We start from the raw sequence: 26,603 nt of genomic DNA, 5'->3' as shown, positions 1-26,603 counted from the left end.
GATACCAACAATATTATTAACTTTTGAAGAAACAAATGCTGAAATTAAGGCTATTCCACCACATTACCTAATAAGAATGGGGTATGATTCAGCTCTAATGAAATGGGGAAATTCTTACTAAGCACAGGCAGGCATTTAACACAATTGACTTCTTTCTACTTTCCATAAGCTAATTGGCAGGCAGAAAGAACAAAAACATTTTAAAGGAAATATATTCAATCGTCTTTAGCATGTGAATATGATGTAAAGGAAGCCTTACAAAGTTTAACATGGGCACATGGTACAACACTCACAGTTGTGGCAGCTTTTTCTAATTGTGTAATTTTGGGTGGCAAATTATTTTTGAATACTTAAGATTGTTATAATGAATCTAGACATAACCAATGAATTATTAATATTGCACTTAAAACTATTTTTTTTTTTTTTTTAGAAGTGTGTTTATTGATGTAGTTTAGTTCCACAATTTTGTAGAAAAAAAGCTTTTTATTCATAAAGGTGCAGTTTTGGTGTTTTGTTATTCTTTCTTCTGTTCATTAACCCTCCCAATCAATACTCCCTAGCATGTCTTCACTTCCAACAGTGTTCGCAAAGCAGAGAATGCTGTGACACAACCGTTTTTTTCCTTAGAGACCATACACTGTGTCTTTGTGTACTTGATGTATCAAACTGAAGGTTACAGGAAGTTCAGATGTGTATCTGCTAGAATATACTAGTGTATGTTGGATTAATGTTATATTTTTGCTTGTGACAATCTTAATTCTGATTTCCTCTTTACGTATTATTGCTAGTCATGGAATGCTGATTGTGCAGTTCTGCTAATTACCTATTCATAGAATGCTTATAAAACCCCCTTGATTCAATGGGTGAGCCAGAGATTATTCTGAACATTCATTAGTTAGGGATGCTGTCCATTCCTTTATGGTTTTTGTTGCTTATTGGGACTTTGAATAATTCAGATTTTCGACCATGTAATCTGTGTCTGAGGCATCATGGTATAGATTTAGAATTTTTCTGCAATACATAATTTGAGATTTTTGTAATAAACTCCTTTAACCCTATTTCGGAGGAGGGATCTTCACTCCACCTCAAGTTAAACCCCCTCATTTCTCTGCCTAACTGCTCTTGACGAGCTTCATTTTCGAGAGCCTTGCTCTCCTGACCAGTGCTTAATTTGCAAAAAAATAAATGCCTGGGCTCTTGTCAGGAGGCCACAGCACCTTGTGTCACACATTACCCCTTCCACTCCTGCCAATAATAGAAACAACACAAGTACTCATTTTAACACTCCTACAAGTGTGACAATTCTGACTATTTCAGGCCCCCAAAGCTATAGCAATGGCTTGAGCAGCAGGTAATATAATTTAATTTTAATGTATATTGAGTTACTAATTAACTGTTGTTGTGGTCATCTCTAAATTAGCCAGACAGTGCTAGCTTGTGGCAGACTGCTACCGGCCCCGGTGCTGACAATTAAGTGCTGGTCCTGAGCACTGGAAACCACCGGCACAAATTAAGCACTGCTCCTGACATGCGGGTGGCGCCTGCACTCTGTGGTCGGCCCCGCCCCTCCTCTTCCTGATTGGCCAGATTCCCTTTGCCTCCTCTGTCGAGGCTATTTGAATATGGCCGATGCGCGGAAGCATCGGACCTGATATCGAAGGAGAGAGCCTCGCTCCACCTCAAGGGAAAACCCCACGCCTGTCCAAGTGAATTCCCACTCATACTGGAGTGTACTGTACTTACCCTCATTGTGTGTTTGTTTTTACTACTTTGTGTTCCTTGTAACACTCTCTGTGTGGGATGTACCTGGCTCCGGTGTTTTATACTGTTTGGCATTCTGTACCCTGATTTGATTTCCTTGTAGCACCTACGGTGCTGGGAGGTGCCTGGCTCCCCTCCTTTTAACCGCTTCGTTTCTCTGCCTTACTGCTCTTGCCGAGCTTCGTTTTCGAGAAAATTTCTCTCCTGACGTTTGGGTGGCTCCCGCCCTTAGTGGTCAGCCCTGCGCCAGCTCTTCCTGATTGTCTGGATTCTCTTTACCTCGAGTCTATTTGAATATGGCTGATGAGCAGACGAGCTGGCGGCACACCAAAGGCAAGCCCGTCTGTGCCCATCTGCGCCTGTCCGTGATTGCCCAAGGCCATCTGGGGCCAGGTGCCTGTCACCCTACCTGTTTTAAAATCCATCGGATGCAATTTTCATCGCACACTCTCAGGAACCTGGCCCCCCAATACAAGAGGCCTGCAAAGCCATCATTCAGGTAGATGAAGGTAAAACACAATGTAGCCATTGTACTTTCTCAATTGATCCGAGCAGGATTATTAGCACCCGAAAGAATGTAAAACTAAGTTCCCAGGATAGTTCTTTCAAAGGTTTAATGTTAAACTGTCGCTCCCTCCCGAAACACAAATCAGAAATTTACAGCATACTTAGTAAACAGCAAGGCACTCTTTCTATCAGAAACGTTGCTGGGTGAATGTTCTGAGCCCGACAATCTGGATGCCTTGCCTCTGGAATATAGCATTGTGAGATGCGACCGTTTAGGGCAAAGGGGGAGGATTGCAATTACCTTTAAACAAATCTGGAAATGCTCACTCAACGAGGTAGATTCTTGATTAACTTGTCTAACAATCAATATTTAACAAGCCTATTGCTGTACCAACCTCCAAGCCCTGCGACAAATTTTATTTCTACGCTGATGGATTATTCCACTTCACTGGCCTTGAGGCAAAAATTGATTATAGTAGGGGATTTCAAGCGGCATCTAGAATCTCAGGACTGTCAGACAGCTTGTCTTGTATTAAAGAGTTAGAAACTCTCCACCTATCTCAGCTAGTGGTAGGTCCCATGCACAAGGAGGGCCATATGCTAGAGCCTATTTTAGTGGAAGACTATGTGAAACTACCTCGGACGGACCACTTCTTGGTCCCCTTCTTGGTTCCGCTTAGCAGGCATCAGGATAATTCCTTACCACAGCCCTTTCGAAGAAGGACCTGGGCTAAAGTAAAGCCTGAGAAGTTTAAGGCCATCTTGGAAAATACTAAACCAAACCTTGAACAAGAAGACCAGATGGTGGATGCCACATTTAAATATGAGGCATGGTTGACAAAAACTATTGATACCTTGGCACCCCTGGTCCTAAGACAGAATGGTAGAGCATCCCCTTCAGCACCCTGGTTTAATGAAGAACTTTCCTTGCTGAAAAACAATGTAAACGCCTTGAGCGTGAATGGCAGAAGGATGGCTGCACCTCCCTTAAAGAGGCTCTTAACACCTACCACAAATGCATAAGATCAGCATGCAAGGAGTAGTATGGTCAGATGATCGACGCAGCCAGAAATCCGACCAAGGAATTATTTTCCTTGCTCAAATCACTCACAAACTCTGAACGAATCTTAGCTAACATTTCTCCCTTGCTCGAATTGTGCAACATTGCGACTTTGTTCTCCGACAACTTGACCAAAATATACGAAAACTTTCTGGGTTCTTTAAGAAAAGAAGGCATTGTTAGGATTTGAGAACAATCAGGTGACTTAATGGATCTTCTTTTCCCTTCTATATCCTAAGTTAGTGCTATCGTTTTTTCCATTAAATCAGACTTTCCCCTCGTCCCATCCTTACCCAGAATTCTGCATTTGGGGATTACCGTGATTGCGCCCCTCCTACAAGAACTTCTGAGGATATCCATCATGTCTGGCACTGTGCCCAAACCTTAGAAACATGCTATGGTAATTCCTATTATGAAAAATCTCTCCATTAACCCTTCTATACTAGAAAATATGAGACCTATTTCCCTCCTTCTGTTTGGGGCAAATATACTAGAGAAGCACGCTAATAACTGCCTTACTAGTTTCCTAGAGTTCAAATAGTTACTAGACCCCACACAATCAGGTTTTACAACAATGTACTCTACAGAGTCTGCCCTCCTCCTATCAGAGGAAACACTGAGCCAGAACGCAGACATGGGCCACACCTCAGCCCTGATATTTCTCGATCAGAGCTCAGCCTCCAACACTGTGTCGCATGACATATTGATCCAGAGGCTTCAGGATTTTGGAAACGGAGGTAAGGCCCTGGAACGGTTTAGTTCCTTCTTGCGGGGTTGATCATTCCAAGTTACACTTAAAACTTGTGCTTTGGACCTGTTCCACTCCATTAAAGGATTCCCCCAGGGCTCTATCTTGATTCCTACTTTGTTTAATGTGTATATAAGACCCCTGGCAGATATAATTAAAGTCATAATGTTTAAGTGGTGTTATATGCCAACAACACCCAATTAGTAGTGAATCTGTTCGATTCCACCACCATCTCGGCTGATCAGTTTAAGGCCTGCTTATCGAACATAGCCTCTTGGATGACCAATAACTGTCTAAAATTAAATGCCAATAAAATGGAGATTCTGATGGTTGGCAGGACACCCTCAATATGGACATCTGTTTGGTGACCATTGTCTCTGGGGGAACCACCAACCCCTAAACAAAATGTGAAAAATATGGGAGTAGTTTTCAATTCAAAACTCTCCTTTGAAGAAAAAATCAGGAAAACCGCCAGAAAATGTTTTGGCACCCTAAAGCCACTGTGGAAAATCCTTGACCTAATTCCTTTCAAATCTCCAAAAACCATAGTCAACACACGCATTACTTCCGAATTAGACTTTACCTGATTCTAAAGGGAATCTCAGATTGCTGCAACGAGTTCACAATGCGGCAGCTCTACTGATTCTAAATCTTCCCAAAAGATCCTCAGCATCTGGTATACTAGACCAGCTACACTGGCTCCCAGTGTCCAAAAGAATCAGCTTTAAAGCTCTATGCATATGCTGTTGCATACTAAATAAACAGCGCCTCAGCTTTCTTCACTCATTGATCCAAATGTATGTACCTAATCAGAACCGCAGATCTTCTAATGCGAATCTGTCAACTATTCCCAGGATCAGGAAAGCAAGAATGGGAGCAAAATCTTTTGCCTACATAGCAGCTAAATTATGGAATTCTCTTCCCAGTGTCCTCAGAGATTCCCCCTCTGAAATAGATTTTAGGAAGAAATTGAAACCATGGCTGTTTAGCAACCACATTCAACTTAATTAGGCCTGATGTCTATTGCCCCTTGCTTCTCTCACCTTGCCTCTGATCTCTGGTCCAGCGTGGGGACACATCGATAAGATGTAACCAAGTGCTATACAAATGATCTTACTTTACTCTTGCTAACTTTTCCACGATCTAGAACTCATTTATTGAGTGCACCCAGTCACTATCTACATTACATTGCTAATTTGTTGGGCCTAATTTGGTGGATGGTGGTGGCTCTTATGGCAAGATCCGAACTGCCTGAGGTAACTCTTGGGGTGATCGAAAAGTTTGGGGTGCGTTAGAATATTGGTGTTCTGCTCCCACAAAAGTGGTAGCAGAGGATGGTTGTGTAAGACATTTCCAGTGATTTCCCAGTCCACAATGAGAAATAATTTTTTGGAACCCTGCTACAAGTCCAGTGTTGAAGACTCTAGAGAAGTGCTCACTGTGTTTATTGTGCATTCCTGAATGATTTAAAGTGTAAGTAACAATGGAGTGAATTGATTTGTGTGTGGTGTATGCATTTGTAATATATGTTGGAGTATGTGTGTGAGGGATGGTTTAAAGTGACCAGACAATGTTATGCACTAATCAGGAGTGATATTATAAGGGTGGAAAGGATGTGTACCCACGACCAGCACTTTGACAAACAGTGTTTTTTCCTTGTCAACAAAGATTTCTTTGAAGGTCTTATGGCAGTTGAAGCCCGTACCATTTCTAAGGCAAATACCCATATTCAAATTAAGTTCAGTGATCCAGTGCCAATCCATAAGTTCAACACAGGGTGTAAGAACAGGACGGGTGCATCTCAAAGTGAGCCAAGTGTGGCTCCAAATTGACTGGTGAAAAATTGTTATCTATGTAGTGGTGCAGGTGTCAGGGAAAGGGCTATTGGTGAGAAAGAGTTGATCCACCCTTTATTATATAACCTTTCGATTGATTCATTCCTCCTGAGTAGCTACACCTATGTAGGAGTTTTAGGTGCTTGATTGCCAGATTGACCATCTGGACACTGTGTTTCGGGCCTCAACTACTGAGGGTAGTATCATAGAGGAAGTTATCTCTGCAATAGGAGATGGGATCTTACAATCCCAGGCAATGGGATGTAGCAGGGTTAGCCAATTTATTAGAAGAGGATGAGTGGGTTATTTTCATTGATGCATATGACATCTGCATCCTTCAGGAGATGTGGTGCTTAGCTCCCGGACATAGGAGTGGGTATGCATCCTTTAGTGTCAATATAGTGTGCTCTGTAAGGGGGAGACCCTTGGGGGGCTCTGCATATGGATTAAAACATCACTCCAATGTAGAATTTCCCAAGTGCCTGTAGATTCACTTGACATATTTGCAGTGAGATTGGTGCTCCAATCTCGGCTGATACTTAGAATGTTTAATGTCTACAACAGAGTGGAGAGTAGCAATCAGGAGACGAATGCCATTGGTGTTCTGGAGCAAGTCCTTTTGGAAAACCAGAATCAGGATAGGTCCCGGTGGCAGGGGATCTCAATACTACCTTTGAACCGTTGGTTGCCTCCCTCTTAGATCTAATTCAAGAGCAGGATACTCGTTGGGGCATTCCTGCGTTGGATCTACCCACGTTCAGGTAGACTGCAAGGGCGAGTCAGTTATTGGATATGACATTAAATTATGACCTTAGAGCTACCAATGGTAGGTGCCATTCTGATCGTCAAGGCAAGCAGACATTTAATAGGGTGGGACATAGTATCAGAATCGATTACTTTTTGGAGACGTAAACCTTTGGCCAGCAATGTGGTCATAGACATAGTTGAGTGCCTAGATAGCGATCACAATGCCCCACGCATGAAGCTTCGTGATGGAGCGACCCCAGCTAAGATAGACTTTGGTAACAACGACACCGGATCGCTACCATATACCAACAATCTGAAGTCAATGAGATGGGACTGGGTGAGGAATAACCCAGCAGCGTTAGAAACAATCAAACAAAGTACGATTGCTACCCATCTGACCCTTTCCAAGCTGGCTCTTCTCACAGAATTTAGATTTTTGCAAAAAATCATGAGAAATTAGTGGAGCATGTTAGAGATGTTCGAGGAAAACATAGGTGTTGGGGCAACAATGCATTCAATTCTGGCAACTGGTATAATGGAGCATGTAGGAAAGCCAAGAGTGAGCTTATTGTAGTTAATAAGTCTAGCATTCAGTCTGAAATAGCCATGCACAGGAAGTTGTACCATTATGTGATATCTGAAGCCAAGAAAGAGTGGGAGTGTTCTCTCTGGTCTGAATTACATGTAGCAATATCTAAGAAAGAAAATAAGTTCTTCTGGATGATAGCAGCGGGCTCCCTTAATGATCGTCAATTGACCCTTCATTTTTGCATCCAGACACAAGATTGGACTGCCATTTCGAACAGCTCCGTTCCCATAAATGCAATACTAATAGGCTATTCGACCTAGTTTTACTTCCAAAACTGCCAATTTTTCATTTACCCTTACAAAAACGTTGCTATTTATAAACTCATCCATCCCTGGTTATGCTAATGGGCCAGATATATTGCCCAGTGATTTATATATGGCTATTCCGGAAATTTGGGGGCCATAAATCAATTTGCTTTCAAATACAAAATTCGCTTTCAAATACAATTCTAGCTGGTATGGCGAGTCCATCACCCTGGAAACTAGCTGAAATTATCTCTATCTAAAAAAAGGGGACAGGGCTAATCCTGCCAATAAGTCTGATCGAGTCCCTGCAAAACAAATTCTGCAAACAGGTATGGGTTCACTTACAGGAATGGATCAGGGATGAGAGTATACTTACAGATTGGCAAGTAGGTTTTAGGCAAAATGTTAGTACACTGTATCAGATTTTTCGATTTGTATGTACGCACTGGAGAGAGGTGATCATAGGCAAGGGCAAACTTTATGTTGCCTTTGTCGATTTTTGTGCGGCTTTTGAACTAGTGCCTGAGCCAGACTATGGAAGTTTCTTGAAGAGATGGACCTAGCAGCTCCCTTGTTGGATATCATTGTGAGGCTCTTTGCTGATACACTTGCTCACATGAGGTGGGAGAGAGATGAGGCCTTGACAGACCCGATCTGTATTAATCGTGGGGTTTGGTAATAGTGTGTTCTGGCCCCACTCTTTTTACATTATACATAAATGGTGTAATCAGCTTTTTAGACGGTGATGGGTGTGATGCCCTTAAAATAGGTGAGCAGACGGTTCCCGCACTTCTTTTTGCGACAACACTTTGTTAATTTCTTAATCGCCACAGGATTTGCAACAACTTCTGAACCCTTTCCAATTGTTCTGTGTGGATCGATGCCTGGAGCTTAATAGCTCCAAGACCAAGTGCAGGATTTTTAGTAGAAAGTTTTCGACTCTCTGCAAGAGGAGGATGTTAGTGGGTAATCCAACTATAGATGTGGTGCCAAGCTTTGAGTACCAGGGTATTAAATTGACCATGAACCTATGCTGAGCCCCACAGGTGAAAAAAGCCCACTTACCCTTGATTCAACACACTGCACATTTCAAAAAAATCCACAGGAAAACAATATTAAGAAGGGTGGCTCCAGCACTAGAAATTTACAACGTGAAGGCCTTAGGGGCCGTTCTTTATGGTGCTGAGCTGTGGGGTTACTCCCATACTAAAAGCCTATCAATAGTAGAAGAAAGGTTTTTAAGAACCCTATTGAATCTGCCCGTAAGTACACCACTGTCACCTCTTTATTTAGACCTGGGTCAAAAGAAAATTGCTGATAAGATAGAATGTAGAATGCTGATCTTTTGGCATAGGTTTTGGACAACACCTCGAGGCTTAAGGTGAGGGTTTTAGAGATACTCTGGTCTCCTAGTATGCTCGAAAAAGACCCTGGCTCAGTGCTATAAAGGATTTGCTCGATAGATTGAATATGGATGAGTTTCGGACTAATCCTAAAAACATGTGCCTGGTTGGCAAGGCCAGTATCAAAGGACTCTTTTGGGAAAATGTGGCATTCAACAATATTAGGATGCCTATGGGCTCCCTTTTATTGGCCAAAGACTGTTGGTTGCCCATGAAGTTTCCATCGATGAATGCCCGCTGTGGCCATTTCAACGGCATCGCAGAAAGCAACCACGATGGCTGTTAGTTTGCGGGCTCACCGCATACTTGTACAGCAGCCCATCTACTTCCAGAGGCACCGAGGGACATTACACTCACCTGGTGTTGGCGTCTGGTGATCCCCCTTCCTTGGGGCCATATTATTGCCCTTCCCTCTTTTCCCTCTCCAAGATGACGACACCTCTCCTTCCTGTTACATCACTGTTTCTGTATGTCACTTCCTGATCCAGTATGTCACTTCCTGTTCTTTCTGTATCTAAGGGATCAGAACATTTCCTTTCTTGCGTTGCAACACTCCTTGTTCCTGCTGGTGTGTCCTCGCTCCTGTTGGTTCCTGCTGGTGTGTCCTCGCTCCGGTTGTTTCCGTGGCTCCTCTTTTGGTAATTCCTTCCTTCTGTTGGCACTTATTTTTCCCTTTGTGCCTTCTGTTTCAGCTTGTCTTCCAGTCTTCTCCTGGTTCCTTTTTGGGCTCCTGGTTTTCCAGTGTTTTCTCGCTCCTGGTCTTTTCCTTCATTCCTGGAGTCTCATCATCAACATCAGAGGTTTTTTCCCTCTGAGGTTTTTCCTCTCAAGACTCCTTCTGGTGGGCACTGGCTGCTTAGGCTTTCATTGTTAGCAGCACCGTGGCTACCAGAAGGGGTCGCCCCTATCTCGGCCAAACCAGGACTTACAAGAACCTAAGCCGGGAACCGTCCCAATGCCTCAAACTGGTAAGAAAGACCCTAAACCCAACACCCTATCCATAAGGTCATTTACCAGTCGATTGCAACAGGAAAAGGGGCAAAGTGGTGAAATGTGCCTGGGTCGTGAGGAGTGTTTTGAAATGTCCATTCATGTTTTTGTCCCTTTTACAAACAAATACGTGCAAAATGGATTGCTCCCTTGTGTAAAAATCTGGGTTGTAGGCTGCTCAGAGAAATGTTTAGAATATTGCAGAGTGACACTAGCCAGATAGTAGTCTGCTGTTTGGACATGTTTCTAAAGGCTTTTTGGATCAAGCGTGCAAAACTCATACAGTCTGTCATTGCTTTTCTATAAGAATGTGTACAACGTGGAGGCGCTGAAGCTGAGACATCGTGCACTTTAAAGATGTAGATATTATTTGTTAATTTGATACTCTTATATTTTCTGTAGTGATTGTCTAATGAATATTAGTGCCTCTTTTTAGTGTTTTTATCCAATATGCTTATTTATTGGCATAATGAAAAGTATGTATTTACTGTGTAACTGTTTTTTCTACACTTTTACGATCATTTGTGGTCGAAATAAAGTTCTTATGATGATGGATTTCTGTTTCTGTTGTGGGTCGAATGTTTCTGCAATGATGATTATGGGCTCAATTGGTGGATTGATTACTGTTGTATTGATGTATTATTCATATTTGTAAACACATTTGAATATCATTTGAGGATCTACTGGTTCTATTGGTTGGTTTTGTTATGCTATTGTAGTCTTCAAAAAAATCAAGATTTTGCCATATCTTGGTTTTTCTTGTATGTAATTATGGTGTGTAGAGCGAGACAACGCAGTAGTTTCAGCACTACATACACTCTTAGAAGAATGAAGAAAATTCTTCCTTTTCTGCCGAAAGATAGCCAGCAAACAGTGGTTACAGCATTAACTATTTCAAGGCTGGACTACTGCAACAGTTTATGTCTGAATATGCAGGAGTGTTTTCCTCATACATTACAAGTGATGCAGAACGCGTCCGCTAGGCTGCTTACTAGCACACCGAAATTTGCATCGATCTCAAGTGAAATCAAAAGACTTCACTGGCTGCCCGTTAAGAAGCGGGTGCAATTTAAATCCCTTTGTTTGGTTTTAAGGGCCCTACAAGGTACAGGTCCTGATTATCTGAAACAACAATTTCAGTGGTATGTGCCCAAAAGGTCACTCCGCTCCATAGGAGCAAACCTAGTGATGGTACCACCTACAAAAAAAGCCAGGGGGGGAGGCAGACGTTTTGCTGCTGGGGCGGCAATGGCTTGGAATAACCTCCCTGTTCATCTGAGGAATGCTACTGATTTATTAACTTTTAGGAAGGCTCTAAAATAGTGGCTGTTTGATTTATAAACTGGTTGCAAGTTATGTTTTAAAGGGAGGACAGTAGCGAGCATTCGGACACCCTAGGGTAACCATTGCGCTATACAAATTTCTCTAACATAACAACATACACATTTATAGGGATTCTGTACTAACAAGTTTTCATTTCCAGATTGCATTTTTAATTTGTCTTTATGATTCTTGCTCTTGAGTGCACAGGGGCAAGTGCACTGACTAAGGAAAATTGATGCTGGACAGGAATCTACCTAGTGTGAATTGTAGTATAAACAGGGTTTTCAGTTTCTCATTCTCGAGCATAACTCAATCACAAACCATTCCATTGAATTGTCTTACTTGATTTACTGATTTTTCTTCCTTTCTAGGTTTATTTAGATTGTTGGTTTAAAAGCTGTTTAGGCAGCTGGGGAGCCACGTTGGGATTGGTGAGATATCACCATAATGCAGTGCGCTGTTTGTTTGGGTGCTGAAGAAGTCGTGCTATGATTGTATTGTATTGTTCTGTATTGATTCTTGTATAGCGCTGCTGTCACCCCACGGGTATCCTGGCGCTCTAATATAGACATGTATTACCGATGCTGAGGGATTAGGGCAGGGCGAGAAAGGATCAGGCTTTCGGGAAGAGCCATGTTTTGAGGCTCTTTCTAAAATCGGTTAGAGAGTCGATCTGTCTGATCCTCTGTGGTAGCTCGTTCCACATCCGAGCGCCCGCCACACTAAAAGCCCTCACTCCCAGCCTGGATCGTTTAAATCTAGGAATTACCAGCAGATTGGCGCTGGAAGATCGGAGCTGTCTCCGAGGGAGATACCAAGTGAGCCTTTCCTGGAGAGGGATCGGGCCCGTCCCGTGTATTGCTCTGTACACCAGACAGAGAGATTTAAAGAGGACCCTTTCCCTGATTGGTAGCCAGTGAAGCTCTCTCAGGGCCTGAGTAGAGGATGAGTCACGCCGCCGGTTCAACACCAGTTTAGCCGCGGCCGACTGGACTCTTTGCAGCCCCTGGAAGATGTATTGAGGGGCCCTTAAATACAGGAGTTGCAGTAGTTCATTCTGCTCAACACTGTGCTGCTTACTATCAGGGGGCGCAGATCCTTCGGTAGGATCGGAAGAATCCGGCGCAGCAGACGCAGTAGACCAAAGCACACACTGGCTGTCTTGTTTGCCTGCGACTCCATTTGGAGGTTTTTATCTATTAGGACCCCCAAATTGCGTATTGTATTGGCCGGGGCCAGCAGGTCCTCCTCAGGGGTAAGCCTAAACTCCACCAGTGTGTGCAGAGTCAGCCTTGCCAGTGAGCAATACAATACCTCGGTCTTCCCTCCGTTGAACTGCAAGGAATTTCTCCGCAGCCAATCTATGGTCTGACGCATGCACTCTTGGAATTGTTCCATAGGGACTGCCTGTTTTTCCTCCACGGAAAATGCCAATTGCGTATCATCCACGTAATTGACCAGGCCGCTTTAATAATAGAGAAGAGTGGCTGTAGATAAATGTTAAGGAGGATGGTTCTGATGCTGGAGCCCTGCGGTACTCCATAGACTAAGGGGGATTTTCCAGATGTAAATGGTCCTAAAGTTACCATCTGTTGTCTCCCTGTCAAGTAAGACCGCAGCCACTGCAGTGCCCGTCCCTTCACCCCTATTCACTCCAGTCTCTCCAGCAGGATTGAGTGACTCACTGTGTCGAATGCGGCCAACATATCAAGGAGCACCAAAACCGTGGCATTCCCGTTGTCGGCCTGCATCCGTAAATTGTCCATCATATTTGACAGAGCTGTCCCATGTCCAGGTCGGAATCCAAACTGATCCTTATCCAGCAAATGATGTTCCTCCAAATAGTCTGATAAGAATCTACTTACAGACTTTTCCAAAATATCAATTGGAAAAGGGAGGATGGAGATTGGCCGAAAGTTGGCCGGGTTTGTCGGATCCAAGGAGGGCTTCTTAATTAGTGGTGACACCACCGCCTGCTTTCATCCCTCCAGGACTATGCCTTCTTCCAAAGATTGGTTGCATATCTGACGTAGCCAGGGAAGAGTCGAGTGGCCATAGGTCTTCCACACTTTCTGGGGCAGGGGGTCAAGCGGGGAGCCTGAAGATACACTTTGCACCATTGTGTTAAAAGTGAGATCTGAGAGGGTAGGGAAACTGTCCAGGAAGCATCGCTGAACCGGATCCCCTTCAGTTGCCAGTATAGCGTGGTCCTGTGCGGCAGTTTTGTTGTGCTTAAAGGAGCCGACAATCTTTGCCACTTTTTCCGTAAAATGGGAAGCAATCTCATTACATAACTTCTGTGAGGCCTCCACTTTGTTTTCCAAGCAAGTTGGGGCCGAGATATCTCTAACAATCTTAAAAAGTTCTTTGGTCCCATTAGACGCTTGTAGGATGGCATTGGCATAGAACTGCTGTTTTTCGCACCACCGAAACAGATCCAACATCCCCCAGTGGATTTTAGGCTTGCCCCAGACTCAGCCCCACTGACGCCAGCTAGCACCGTATGGAATCTGGGGGTATTATTTGATAACAACCTCCAGTTGGCTTCACAGGCTAGTAAAACTTCCAGCATCTGCTATGGTCTGCTGCGACTTCTACGCCTTGTTCTTCCGCTGCTGCCTGCAGATTCCCGTAACACGGTCGTCAGAAGCATCATTCTCAGCAGACTGGATTACTGTAACTCTCTGTACCTCGGAGCCCCCCAATACATTCTGCAGGGGCTACAGAGAGTTCAGTCAGCCGCTGCTAAGCTGGCACTTGATCGCAAGTTCGACTCATCTTCCACCCAGGCACTAAGAGAATTACACTGGCTACCCGTCGGAGAGAGGGTCCTCTTCAAATCTCTGTGCCTGGTATACAAGGCAATTCATGGAACAGGCCTGATCCCACTCCAGGAAAGATTTGCCTGGTACTCCCCCGTAAGGCAGTTACGGTCATCTAAGGCCAACCTGCTGGTACAGCCTAGCTTTAAACGAGCCAGACTGGGAGGGAGGGCATTTAGGGTGGTTGGAGCTCAAAGTTGGAACACACTTCCACCTGCTCTCAGACAGATGCAGTCACTGACAGAATTCAGGAAGAGCCTTAAGACCTGGCTTTTCCCAGCAGCATGAAGCCCCTGACCCTGCCTCTCTGTGCAATTATCATCTCGCCTGGTCAGAGCGCCTGGATACCCGTAGGGTTACAGTTTTTTTCGCGCTATATAAATCTGTATACAATACAATACAATAGAAGTTAGCTTTGCTTTATAGAATAAGCATCTTGTACTTAGTCTGTGCCATCCTTAACTCCAACTTATCCCCCTCTAAATACCTCTTCCTCCATTTCCTTTCAGCCTTTTTGCACAGTAGACGTGACTGTTTCAGTTCGTCATTGTACCAAGGTGCACAGATTTTATTTCTAGTTCTTATTTTCTCAGTGGAATTAGTTGGTCCAGAGCATCCGTAAGGAATTCCTGATAAGTGGTGTAGTTTTCCTCTACCGTACTAGAGGCGCAGAAGGGGTTCACTGTGGGTGGTCTTAGGAGGGCACCCGTCCTGCCTAATTTTGCCCAAACCCTACCCCTCCGAAAGGTCACGGAAGTTATGGCTTGGTCTCTTCGACCGGGTAGCAAAATTTTGAAATGGATTAGGTAGTGATCTGTCCAATTTTGGGGTACAATATTTATAATCTCGACTTCTAACCCATTTGCAAACAGGAGGTCGAGGATGTGCCCTCCCTGATAGGTCAGGGAGGTAACTAATTGTTGGAGGTTGAAGTTAGTGCAGGTGCACTTTAGATCTCTCAAATAGTTTCCCATGTTTGCATTTTCCCACAGATTGAAGTCGCCCAGGATAATCATTCTGGAGTGTGTTAAGGATAGGTTGGTAATGGTATCCAGAAAAGACTGATACAGGGTGGTACTCCCTGGGGGACGGTAACAGACCAAACCCGTGTATAGACTGCCTTTAGCTTCCTGTAACGAGAATCCCATGAATTCAATCCTGTCTACCTCGTCCTCCTGCAGGAGATCAAACTTAAGTTCTTCCCTAAATATCACTCCAACCTCTCCCCCGCTACCCTCTTTCCTTGGGTTATGTAAAATGTTAAATCCATCGGGGCAGGCGAGTCCTATTTCTACCACGGACTCCGCTCTAATCCAAGTTTCGGGTAGAAACAAAACATCGATTTTCATATTTTCAATCAGCAATGCGATTTCCACGTGGTGCTTGACTAGCGACCGACTATAATCAGCCCACAGTTCAAGCTGTTAAATGTTTTAGTACTCATATTTCCCACGGAAGATCCATGGAAGACAGCATCAGTGTCTACCCTTTTGCCTATATCCAGAAGCAGTTCTCTTGTGTAGGTGCAGTGTGCCTCGCTGACTAAATAGGCAGCATGGCCAGCACTGAGCACGTCCGTGCCCGCTGCACACCCACGCTGCGCGCTTGCATTGCCCCGATTAAGTAGGCAGCCGGCGTATTCCCCTGGCCACTAGTGCGCTCACCAATATGGCGCCCTAGTGTGTCGCAACCACCCCCAAGACGGCGCTTAATGAAGAGTGTGGAGTGTGGAGGAGAATCCCCTCTCAAATGGCAGATGAACAAATTCAATTTAAGTGCGGGTATGTGGAGGGTACTGCTGGACAGTTAAAATATAATAAAACCAACCGATTAAAAGACCTTAGTCAACAATAGCAGCAGGCGAATTCCAGCCACTGATAGCCTGTGGTAACCCTCCCGTGACCATTGGCAAAGACACATTGTGATTTATTGTTGTTTGGTAGTTTGTTTGTTTGTTGTGATTTTGAGGTAATTGTGAGTTTGTTTTAGATAGTAATAATGGGCAACACAGGTTTCTGATGTGCCTGCTATGGAGGATCAGAAGATACCAGCAGATGGAACACATGCATACGAAATGATGGCCGACATTGAGTTTCACACATCTACTTGTATCTCTAAATTAAATGAATATATGACTTCTGACAAAGACTTACAGTTTCTTTTAGAAGGTACTTTTAACACTACAAAAATAGACGTTCTTCAACAAACAATGTGTAAAATGAAACAGATGCCCAGAACTACACACTTTGAGGCTCTTAATCAGTGGGATAGAATGGCGAGGGGGAAAGTAGATGGCGAAACAGGCGAAGAGTCCCTTTAGACAGTGGCTTGAGAACAAATGGGACAGACAAGAAAAATGTTGGAGGGAGGATATGATCGAGTTCTTGAAATAACTAAAGAAACAAATGAGAAGGACAAGTCAAACAAGAAAGAAAAACAGAATAATAATTTTGAAGCGGAAAATAATTTTAAAATGAGATTTTAAATTCTTGACTCTGGCCATGCATAGTAAGACCAGCAGGTAAAAGTGGGAGTAAGTCAGGACCTGTACAGGTGCTAGGGGAGATGGTGGTATGGTTGCGTAAGCTCTGCTACTAAAGTAGTGGTACCAAGTGCACTAACAGAGACAGTGATAGCAGCTGTGCCAAGCACAAGTAAAAATACACAATTCTGAATAAAGAGTCAAGCTGCTGCAACTGTAAGAACAGTGGAAAGTGAAGAAACTTCTAAATAAAATAATCTTGATGGTTTCAAAATTGAATTTGGGGAAATGCTACAGGGAAATGTTGACCTAAGTGGATCATTCGCCTACTATGGTGATGCAATGAGGAATTTGATTAAAGTAGCAGCCAGATATGCAAATGAAGCACATAATAAATTAGAAGAATAAGCTGAGGAATTTGAGGTTGACATCAGCAAGATGAGAAATTTAAAATGAAATTATAAAATGGAATTGGGGCATGTTGTAATTAAAGAGATGAGTTTGATCACATTGGGAGAGGAAATAGTTGGAGCACTGCAGTCTGAACCACCCGTGTTCCGACTATCCAAGCTCCAAGTTCCGACTTGCCTTAACCTCGCGTGGTTAAGCCAGTGCGCAGTCTAGCTGCTGCAGGGATGGAAGACAGTGAAGATGGAAGGAAGCAGGAAGACATAGTGAAGTGAGTGGAGCTGGGGTGGTGGGGTGGTGTAGGGTGCCAGGCCATAGGGCAGTGGTAGGGGAATGGGTAGTTGAGGTCATTTTTAGGGCTCGAGGGTCTGGTTAGGTTTTAAGGCAGTGGAAGGGGTTGGGGTAGTTTAAGGGACAGCGCCAGGGGGCAGGGGGAGGGGAATGGGTAGTTGGGTTTGTTTTTAGGATGTGGTGGAAGTAAGTTTTAGGGCAGTGAAAGGGGTTGGGGTAGTTGAAGGGACAGTGGGGGGGGGGGCTGGAGGCTCATGGTAGTGTAGGGTTTTAGGCCTTGGGGCAGTGGGAGAGGAATGGGTAGTTGAGGTTGTTTTTAGTGTTGGGGGTCGGGGTAGGTTTAATGGCAGTGGAAAGGGTTGGGATAGCATAACGGACAGTGAGGGGGCAGGGGTGGGGATGGTCATGGGGAAGGAGGGGTAGTGGTGACTTTAGCCACACATACCCCTTCACCATTCCTGCCTATACCATGAAATTTCATCGTAATGGCATGCGTGCTAAAGGAATGCGTGGTTAAGACGCATTAGTGGTTGAGCTGTGTAGTAGAGGCACGCGTGGTAAAACCATTCGTGGTTCTGACATACAACCCATTGAGAGCCCATACTAAAGATTTAATTGAGAAAACACGGGATTGGAGTGGCTTGAAGAAATATCAAGCAAGATGTAAGAAAGGGACAGCAAATAAAAAGAGAATAAATGGAACTGAAGATAGGACAAGAAGTGTTTCAAGTGATTTGGGACAGGAGCAGTTTTGGAGTTTCCCTTGAGAGAAGTTCATGGAGGGGATTTTGTGCATGTGCCATGCACTCAAGCTCATTTGTATGCTTTTACTAAGACTTTCACAAAATAGAAAGAGGTTCTGGAAAATCATAGGAAAATATGCATAAATTGACACATATTTCCAGATAATGTTTCAGACAGTGGTCCCTAGTAATTTGTGGGCTGAGTGTAAGGCTGTTGTTGGATGGCCTGCACAAGAAACGGCAAGGATTACTCCTAGGGGTGCTCTTTCTGAAGAGATAGCTACCAAATGCAACAATATGATTGAGCATTTGAAAGAACAAGTTCCTGAGTTGGATGTAAATTGGAATAAAACAATTTCAGAAACTCACAAGTGCCGAAAGATTCAGTGCATGCCTTTTATGAGAGACTTATGCAGATTTTCAGGAGACTTAGTGGAGTTAAAGACCCCAAAAGGGATGGGCCAATGGATTTGTGTCTGTTTTTGTGAATGGTTTGCAACCAAATATTAGAAATCACATTAAGCAGAATGAGTGTGTTGGCAGACAAACATCTGAGATGAGATTTAGAAATTGGAGAAACATAGTAGTGAATATCTTAAAATGAAACAGGAGAGGATCAATGAGAATTTGATGATTGCCCAAACAGATCAATTAGAAAGAGGATCTCAGAATCAGATGCACTGTTTGCTCACTTGCATTCTCTAAGCCGTCAGAAACTTTTCAAGCATTTTAATTTACCAACTTTGATCTTGTTGCCAGTGGCGGCTAGTGACATTTGAAAGTGGTAAGGCGTAAAACAATTGTCGTAGTTCACTGTGGCAAGCGAGCCTAGCAAGAGAGCCTGAACCACCTACGGGGGATTCTCCGCCTTGAAAATTTTGAAAAAAGCGTGGGCAAATGGTGCATTTTCAAGCAATAATGAGAAGGACAGACTGAATTGGTGATGAAAATATCGGAAACAAAAAATGAGATAAAGAGAAGGGATCAGGGTGAGGCCTGCAAGCGATGGACAGGTAATGTGTCAGGTCAGAGATCTACAAATAGGGACTGAAGAAACAATGTGATGGACACAGGCAGGCGCAGGGGTGATGGACCAACAGTGTGACCAGGCAGGTAGGTAAGTGATGTGCAGATCTCGTGTCATTCATTAGAACAGGAAGACACAGATGGGTGATGGAGGTACAGTGTTTGTCGGAATAGACAGTGTATCAGACACGTAGACTGTGGGTTGTAGATAGAGGGACTGACCGAACAGGCATGGGGTAAGTGATGGGCAGAACGTGTGTCAAAGTGTCAAGATAGGCAGACAGATGCTTTATACAGGGGATGTTGGTGATGGGCAGAGGGGGTCAGGACAAAAGGATGCAGGTGACATGAAGGTTCCAGAGTGTCCAAATAAAGAACATGTAATGGCAATGACAATAAAAGTATGGTCCAGTAATCACAACCTAACTATGCATTAATATTTCAGGTAGGATGCAGTAATCATAACAAATATGTTACACTGTCACTCTACCTCTTATTTGTGAAGATGTGAAAAGAGCACTAGAGTTGCAAATTAACCCTGCTGTCCATAATGTCCACTCCAATCTCTCAGGCTCAATTAAAGATCTATATTAAGTAAACAGCAAGCACTGGAGGAACACGGGCCCTGAGAATCACACCCTCATATGTACTGTCCCAATAACAAGGGCACTAAAGTACCACAAGATCTGGAAATCATAAGCACTGCCCTTATAACAGGAGTAGACCCAGCACTAAAGGATCACAAACTCTGGGCATCACAACCTTGCAAACACTGCCCCAATATCAAGGGCACCGCGGGCACTGGGGAAACTTGTGATTCTGCTGACTTCGTACAGCTTCACTTTGTTATTTGCACTGTTTGCTTACTTGCACAATTCTCTAAGCCCTCAGAAACTTTTTAAGCATTTTAATTTACCAACGTTTTATCTTGTTGCCATTATTTTGTGTGTACGATGTAATTAAATATGATAACTGCTTTTAACTCACTTCCTGCTTCCCCGTGCTGCCATTGAGAGATGCAATTGTTTTGGTAGTGCACTATCTAGTCTTTGGGCGGCTGGGGCTATTTCAATGCGTGCTGCGCGGACACGCAGAGGACGCGCGCAGCGGGCACTCCGCTGGCGCGACAAAGTCGCACCTAAGGCAAGCCCGTCTGTGCCCGTCAGCATCCCGGAAGCGGCCAGTGTCAGCCACGCTGCCCGCCGGGTCCCAGGACAGGCGGTCAGAATTTGCTACTCTGGGGATGCTTTACAGGGTTCGGACTCCAACATCTGTCCCTTCGAGGTAATTGGGATGTTTCCATTGGCAGCAACAATGTGCTGCCAATGGAAACCTGGGACCTGCTATTTTCGACCAAGTTAGAACACCTTCTCCCCGTCCTATGAGGCCTCCCCCCATTGCTGCAGCCCTGATTAATGTTCGTCCCTTAGAAAACACTAAACGGAGGTTTTTGATCTCCTTGACGAAAGTTCTTTAGACCTGTTGTTCATTACGGAGTCCTGGCTTGACTCTACGTCAGACCCCGTCGTTACCCTTGCCACACCCGAGGGATATAAGATTGTTAGGGCCGACCGCCCAGAAGGAAGGGGGGGAGGTGTGGCCATTTTTTAGAAGAACAAGTGAGATTTAAGCAGGGGGGATGTGACCTTATGGGGAGGCTGCGAGGCCCTCGATATCAGAATTAGTTTCTCGGACCATTTTACTTTGGGAGGCTCTTTGCTCTATAGGGCCCCTGGTCCGGTGGGACTTTTCATACAGGCTTGTGGGGATGCTATAGCTCCCAGGGCACTGAGATCCTCCCATTACATTGTTTTAGGGGATCTCAATATTCATCTTGACCAGGCTGAGGCTAAGGACGCGTGTGATTTCCTGGATATTGTTCATCTGGCCCAACTGGACCAGTGGGTCAGTCTACCTACCCATCAGGCTGGCCATATACTGGACCATATTTGTTCTAACTTCCACATCTCAATCAGAGACCCATGCCCGGTTTCTGGTCTGACCACTTCGTGACATACTTTTCATCAGACGTGATGAATGCTGAGCCCTTGGCACACTCATTTTCCAAACCTGCCTTTGGTAGAATCGCCCCTGGTACATTCAATCAAGTCTTGGAAACCTCTAGACTTAGCCTCTCATGTGACCTTGAGGATCAACTTGATGACCTTACCAGCTGGGTCTCCAATGCAGTTGATATACTCGCCCCACAGTGCTCTATTAGATTGTCTAGAGAATCTCCTTCTAAACCCTGGTTCAGCCCTGAACTTAAAGCACTCAACACAAATGTAAGATACTTGAGCGAGCGTGGCGTCGCAGTGATTACTGCCCCGCAGCCAAGCTGAAGCTCAGAATCAAACTGAAGTTTTAATAAGGAGCCTTAACTTCCGCCAAAAGGCAATTCTATTCAAACCGTATTGACTCTGCTATAAACAACGCTAAAGAAATCTTTGCGATTGTTCAGAGCTTTACGTCTCCTTCGGCTCAAGCTAGCGTGTCATCCACCTCAGTCACTTGGTGCGATACCCTCTTGAATTTATTCTTGGATAAAATACGCACTATTCAGGAGGTTCTTTTATTCAGTGGCAATGGGACTGGGGCAACTGGTCTATCTTTACCTGCTGGCGCTGAACATCGCTTGGATGCTTTTAAGCCGGTGTACTTGCCTGATTTTCTTAAAATTCTTAAGAGCTTAAAATCTGGCTCACCCTCTGATCCTTGCCCTGCCAGACTGCTAGCAGCAGCAGTGGAGACGATTAATGTAGAGGTGAACAGTATTATCAACTAGTCTCTCGAGACAGCCAGTTTCCCAGTAGCCTGGAAGCAGGCCAGGATTTTGCCACTTCTAAAAAAAAATCATTTGACCCTCTCAATCTGAGGAATTACCACCCCATTTCTCTTCTGCTTGGCCTGGCCAAGGTGTGCGAGAAGGTCATCAACAAACAACTCACAGCGTTCGTTGAGAGGGAGGGTATTCTGCATCCAGCACATTCTGGGTTCTGGGCTGCCCACAGCACCGAATCGGTCCTGGTGGGGGTCGTAGAGACCATTCGGGAGTGTCTGGATGCCGGGGGAAGGGGAGCAATAATTTTGCTTGACTTCTAGGATGCTTACGATACCGTCCCGCATTCTCTTCTCCTCTCATGACTTACCAGGATCGGTGTGTCGAGTACTGCCCGAACTGACTTAGATCCTTCTTAGAAGGGCGGGCCCAGCAGATTTGGATTCCTCCATCCCCCTCCTCTCCTGAGTCTGTGACCACTGGAGTCCCCAGGGATCATCCCTTAGTCCCCTCCTCTTTAACATTGATATGACACCTTTAGTCTATCAGGCCGAGAGCCTGGGGGCCAAGGTGATGGCTTATGCCGATGACACCCAGCTGCTATTTACGTGGGACGATAGTGATGAGTCAGTTTCCCCGGTTCATCACTGTCTCTTATCCATTTTTAAATGGCTAGCGGTTGCGCAATTAAAATGTAATAAGGAGAAGTCAGAGATTCTCCTTTACGGAAAATTTCCTCCCAACTTTTGGGAATCCCTTTGGCCTCCTGAGTTTCCCTTGTCCACTTCTGCTGGGAAGCCGGCCATGAACTTGGGGGTGTGGTTTGACGAGAGCCTCTCTTTCTCAACGCATATCAAGAAGTTGGCGGGCAACTGTTTTTCCTCTTCTTCCCCAGGCAACGAGGGAAACGGTCACTTGTGCACTTATTCTGTCCCGGCTAGACTATGCCAATGCTCTTTACATGGGAATCCCAGGATACTTGCTGAAAAAGCTCCAGGTGGTCCAAACTGCCGCAGCCAGACTTCTTTTGGGCATCTCTGCCAAGAACAGCGTGCAACATCACCTGCAATCTTTGCATTGGCTCCCCGTGGTGGAACGGGTGGAGTTTAAATCACTGGTTTTGGCTCACCGAGCTCTACATGGCCTCTTCCCAGCCTACCTACAAAAACGGTTCTCCTTTTATGTTCAATCTAGACAGTTGTGCTCTTCGTCCCTTTGCCTTGTTCAGGTTCCCTGATTCAAATACCCGAGGCTAGGAGGCAGTTCATCGGCAAGGAAGGCCACTGTTGCCTGGAACGCACTTCCCCTTGCCCTACGTAACATTCAAGACCCAGCAGTATTCAAGAAAAACTTGAAAACACATCTTTTTGCTTAAACAGACACCCTCACCCTTTTTTTAGGCATTGCGCCGAGACACTCGTGAGTATCGGTGCATGCTATAAATTAAAATAACATAACAATAATGTAACAGATGGGTTCAAATATGTATTTTGGTCAGTTTGGTATGAATGGAGCTGATCAAATGAAAAGTAGAGGTGATGGTCTGAAAATAAATGTTGAAATGATAAAAAAGAATACATCTTGTCACTTCTGTGGTAAGATCGGGCACTGAAAGTGGAGAGTCATCAGAATCTTAACAGGATTCTGGGAAACATGGAACAACTTACACAGATGAAGAGAAAAAATGCAATGGCCCCGAATATGCAACATTCTGAACAGATTGTGCAGTTTAAGAAATTATTTTAGTCCGGAGGAGCCTAGCGCGCAACCAAGATGGCCGCATAGGCTTAAGGCTCTCGAGGGCCTCCGCAACCTCCCACGTCTATCCTGACTAAATCCTGCTAAAATTGATGGGCTTTTGCTGATGCATTCGCGCTGAGGTGCCACCCGTTTTCCGAATTCTGATCGGACGCCGGGAACCCGAATGGTTGCCCTCCGAAGTTTGCGGCCTGCTGGTGCCTAGGTCCCGGTCTCGAGTTGGTGAGGTGCCCGGGTACGAAGTGAACAACAGCGGCATGCAGGGCTTGACCTGCCCCGTGCCCCGCACTTTCACTTTCGTTTTCAAGTCTGCTGTTTGAGATCGGCTGAGGGACCCTGGTGTTTCAGAGGAGCGCGGACAACGGAGTGTCTGGCCCGATCTTTGGACTATCCACGAACGTCCTGTCTGCGATCGCAGTGTCTGCTTAAATTGGCCAACGGGTCCCTGTCCCTGGCGCTGGTGGGTGCCAACCTTGGTGGCCTCCGGACGATGGCGGCGAGACTCGAAGGGGACAAGTCGAAATCTAAGTCAACCCGGAGGGGATCCTATGCTCAGGCCAACAACATGGACCGCTACGCGCAGCTAAAGGGATCCCCCGCTGGCCTGCATAAATCGCCTGAGCGGTCTAAAGAGCTAGCGGGCCCAGCATCGGAATTTACCCTGCAGGACGTTATGGGCGCCATTGAGGAGATGAAGGCTGCTGTGGGTCAGCGATTTGATACCCTGGCACATAAGTTGGACGCGGTACTGATCGATGTGAATTTGGTCAGGGCAGACCTGTCCAAAACCAACGAGCGGGTCGACTTCTTGTCACAAGTGGCGTCGAGCCTAACTGTGGACATGGGCGCCCTGCAGACGGAGGTCCGTAGGTTGCGGCTTGCCAGTGACCAGACTGATCGTCGACTTGAGGATTCGGAAAGCAGGGCTAGACGGAACAATGTCCGTATCATCGGAGTGCCGGAAAGATCGGAGGAATCTGCTGCTGATCTTTTGTGGAGGATCTGGTGATCAACCGTCTCGCGCCCAAGGGATTGAGCAAGTTCTTTGCGGTGGAGCAGGCCCACAGGATTCCGGGTGGTGCGCCCAAAGTGGGTGCTCCCCCGCGGCCTATAATCGCCCGACCTTTTAACTTTCGGGATAGAGATGCTATCCTTCAGGCGTCGCGGGTGGCTGGGCCGCTGAAGTTTGAGAACTCCAATGTTAGCTTTTATCCGGACTTCACGCAAGCGGTCCAGAAACAGCGGCTGGGATTTTTGGGTGTCAAGCGGCGCCTGAGGGACATGGAACTGAAATACGCGATGTTATTCCCGGCGAGGTTGCGGGTTGAGTTCCAGGGTCGTTCCCACTTTTTTGACCGACCGGAGGCGGTTGGTGACTGGTTGGATGCCCTACCGCGGGGACAGGATCGAGACGATCGGGCGGAGGAGAGCGGACGGGATGTGGTGGAGCAGGACTAGAACTTGGTTCCTGGCGATGGACTAGATTGACTATTTATTGCACCTTGGCTCAATTACACTCTAATCCGGCACATCATGCCCTTCAAATGTCTGGGGGTTGTGGGGAGCTTTTTGGGGTCCTTTCCTCCTTCTGGGGTTCTTTTGTGGTATATGTTAGGGCGACAGGCACACTGCAAGTTGGGGGGGCTGTTCGGGCTCAAGCAGGGGTGCAGGGAGGGGGAGTTGTGGTTTTGGGTCTGTGGGGGAAGGGGGTTGTTGGGGATGGTTGTTGTTTTTTCGTTTCGCAGGGCAATGTGAAGTTGTTTGCTGATTTCTCCGGGTTGTGCTCTCCGGGATGTGGGTATCATGTGCGGGAGTGGGATGGGGGATAGGGGATTGCGAATCCTTTCGTGGAATGTGAATGGTCTGGGGGACAGGATCAAGCGCGGGGTGGTGTTACAGTTCTTGAAGCGGCTCTCGCCCGACATCGTTTTCCTGAAGGAGACACATTTGGTTGGGAACTCCTTCCAGGCCCTAAATAGGAGGGGCTATCGCCTTGCCGCTCACTCTGGTTTCACTTCTGGCTCTAGGGGAGTGGGCATCTTGGTTAGGACCTCCCTCCCATTGGCAGTGGACGAGGTGCTTCACGATGATAGGGGGCGATATGTGGCGCTGGTGGGGAGATGGGAGGGCAGAACCATTTCACTGGTGGCTGTGTATGTGCCCCCGGGGTTGCAGACGACTACATTTGCTGACTTGGGGCGTTTGGTCCTGGGGCTCCCTGGGGGGGTTTTGGTGTTGGGTGGAGACTTTAATGCCGTGGTCTCTGGATTGGAGGACCGTCAACCCCCAGGGATCTCCCTAGGGCTCAGGCCTGGTTGGGGAGTTTTTTGGACACTTTGGGACTGGTAGATTGCTGGAGAATGATGCACCCGGGACAAGCGCAGTATACCTTTCACTCGGGGGCCCATGGGAGTCTCTCGAGACTCGACTATATGCTCATGCCGGCGACCCAAGCGGGGATGATTGGGGAGGTGCGTCATGTAGCCAGAGGTATTTCTAACCATTCCCCTATATGGTTGCAATTGAGGGTTGACCCTGGCACAGAGGGAAGAGTGGCACCTATTGGCCCCTGGTATCTTCGTAACCCTAAGATCCGCGCGGAGTTGGTCAAGTCCACTGATCACTACTTTACTGATAATGTGGGGTCGGTGTCGTCGGCTGTCTCCCTATGGGAGGCTTATAAAGTGGTGGTCAGGGGGCAGGCCTTGTCCCTTATCCCCCATACTAAGAGGTGCGAGAGAGCTGAGGTGGTTCGCCTGGAGGCTGAAATAGCTGAAATGGAGGAGGACTTGGAGCGTGGAGTTACTGATGAGAAATTGCATGTTCTCAGCCTCAAACAGTCAGATTATAGAGCGCTAGTCACGGAAGCTGCTAAAGGGATGTATAGAGAGCAGCAAGGGCGTCTGTATGACGTGGGGGATAAGGCCGGAAAGTTGATTGCTTGGTTGGATAAGAAGGAGAGAGCGAGCAGGGTGGTGCCCGTTGTGGAGAGAATGGATGGAGTGCGTGTGACTGACCCTGTGGAGATTGTTGACTGCTTCGCGGATCACTTCCGCGGGGTATACTCTCCGGTTTCCGTGCGTTCG

The sequence above is a fragment of the Triturus cristatus genome, chromosome 2_1 (genome assembly GCF_964204655.1).
Source record: "Triturus cristatus chromosome 2_1, aTriCri1.1, whole genome shotgun sequence".
NCBI classification, from domain to species: domain Eukaryota; kingdom Metazoa; phylum Chordata; class Amphibia; order Caudata; family Salamandridae; genus Triturus; species Triturus cristatus.
Note: the sequence above shows the minus strand (reverse complement) of the source record.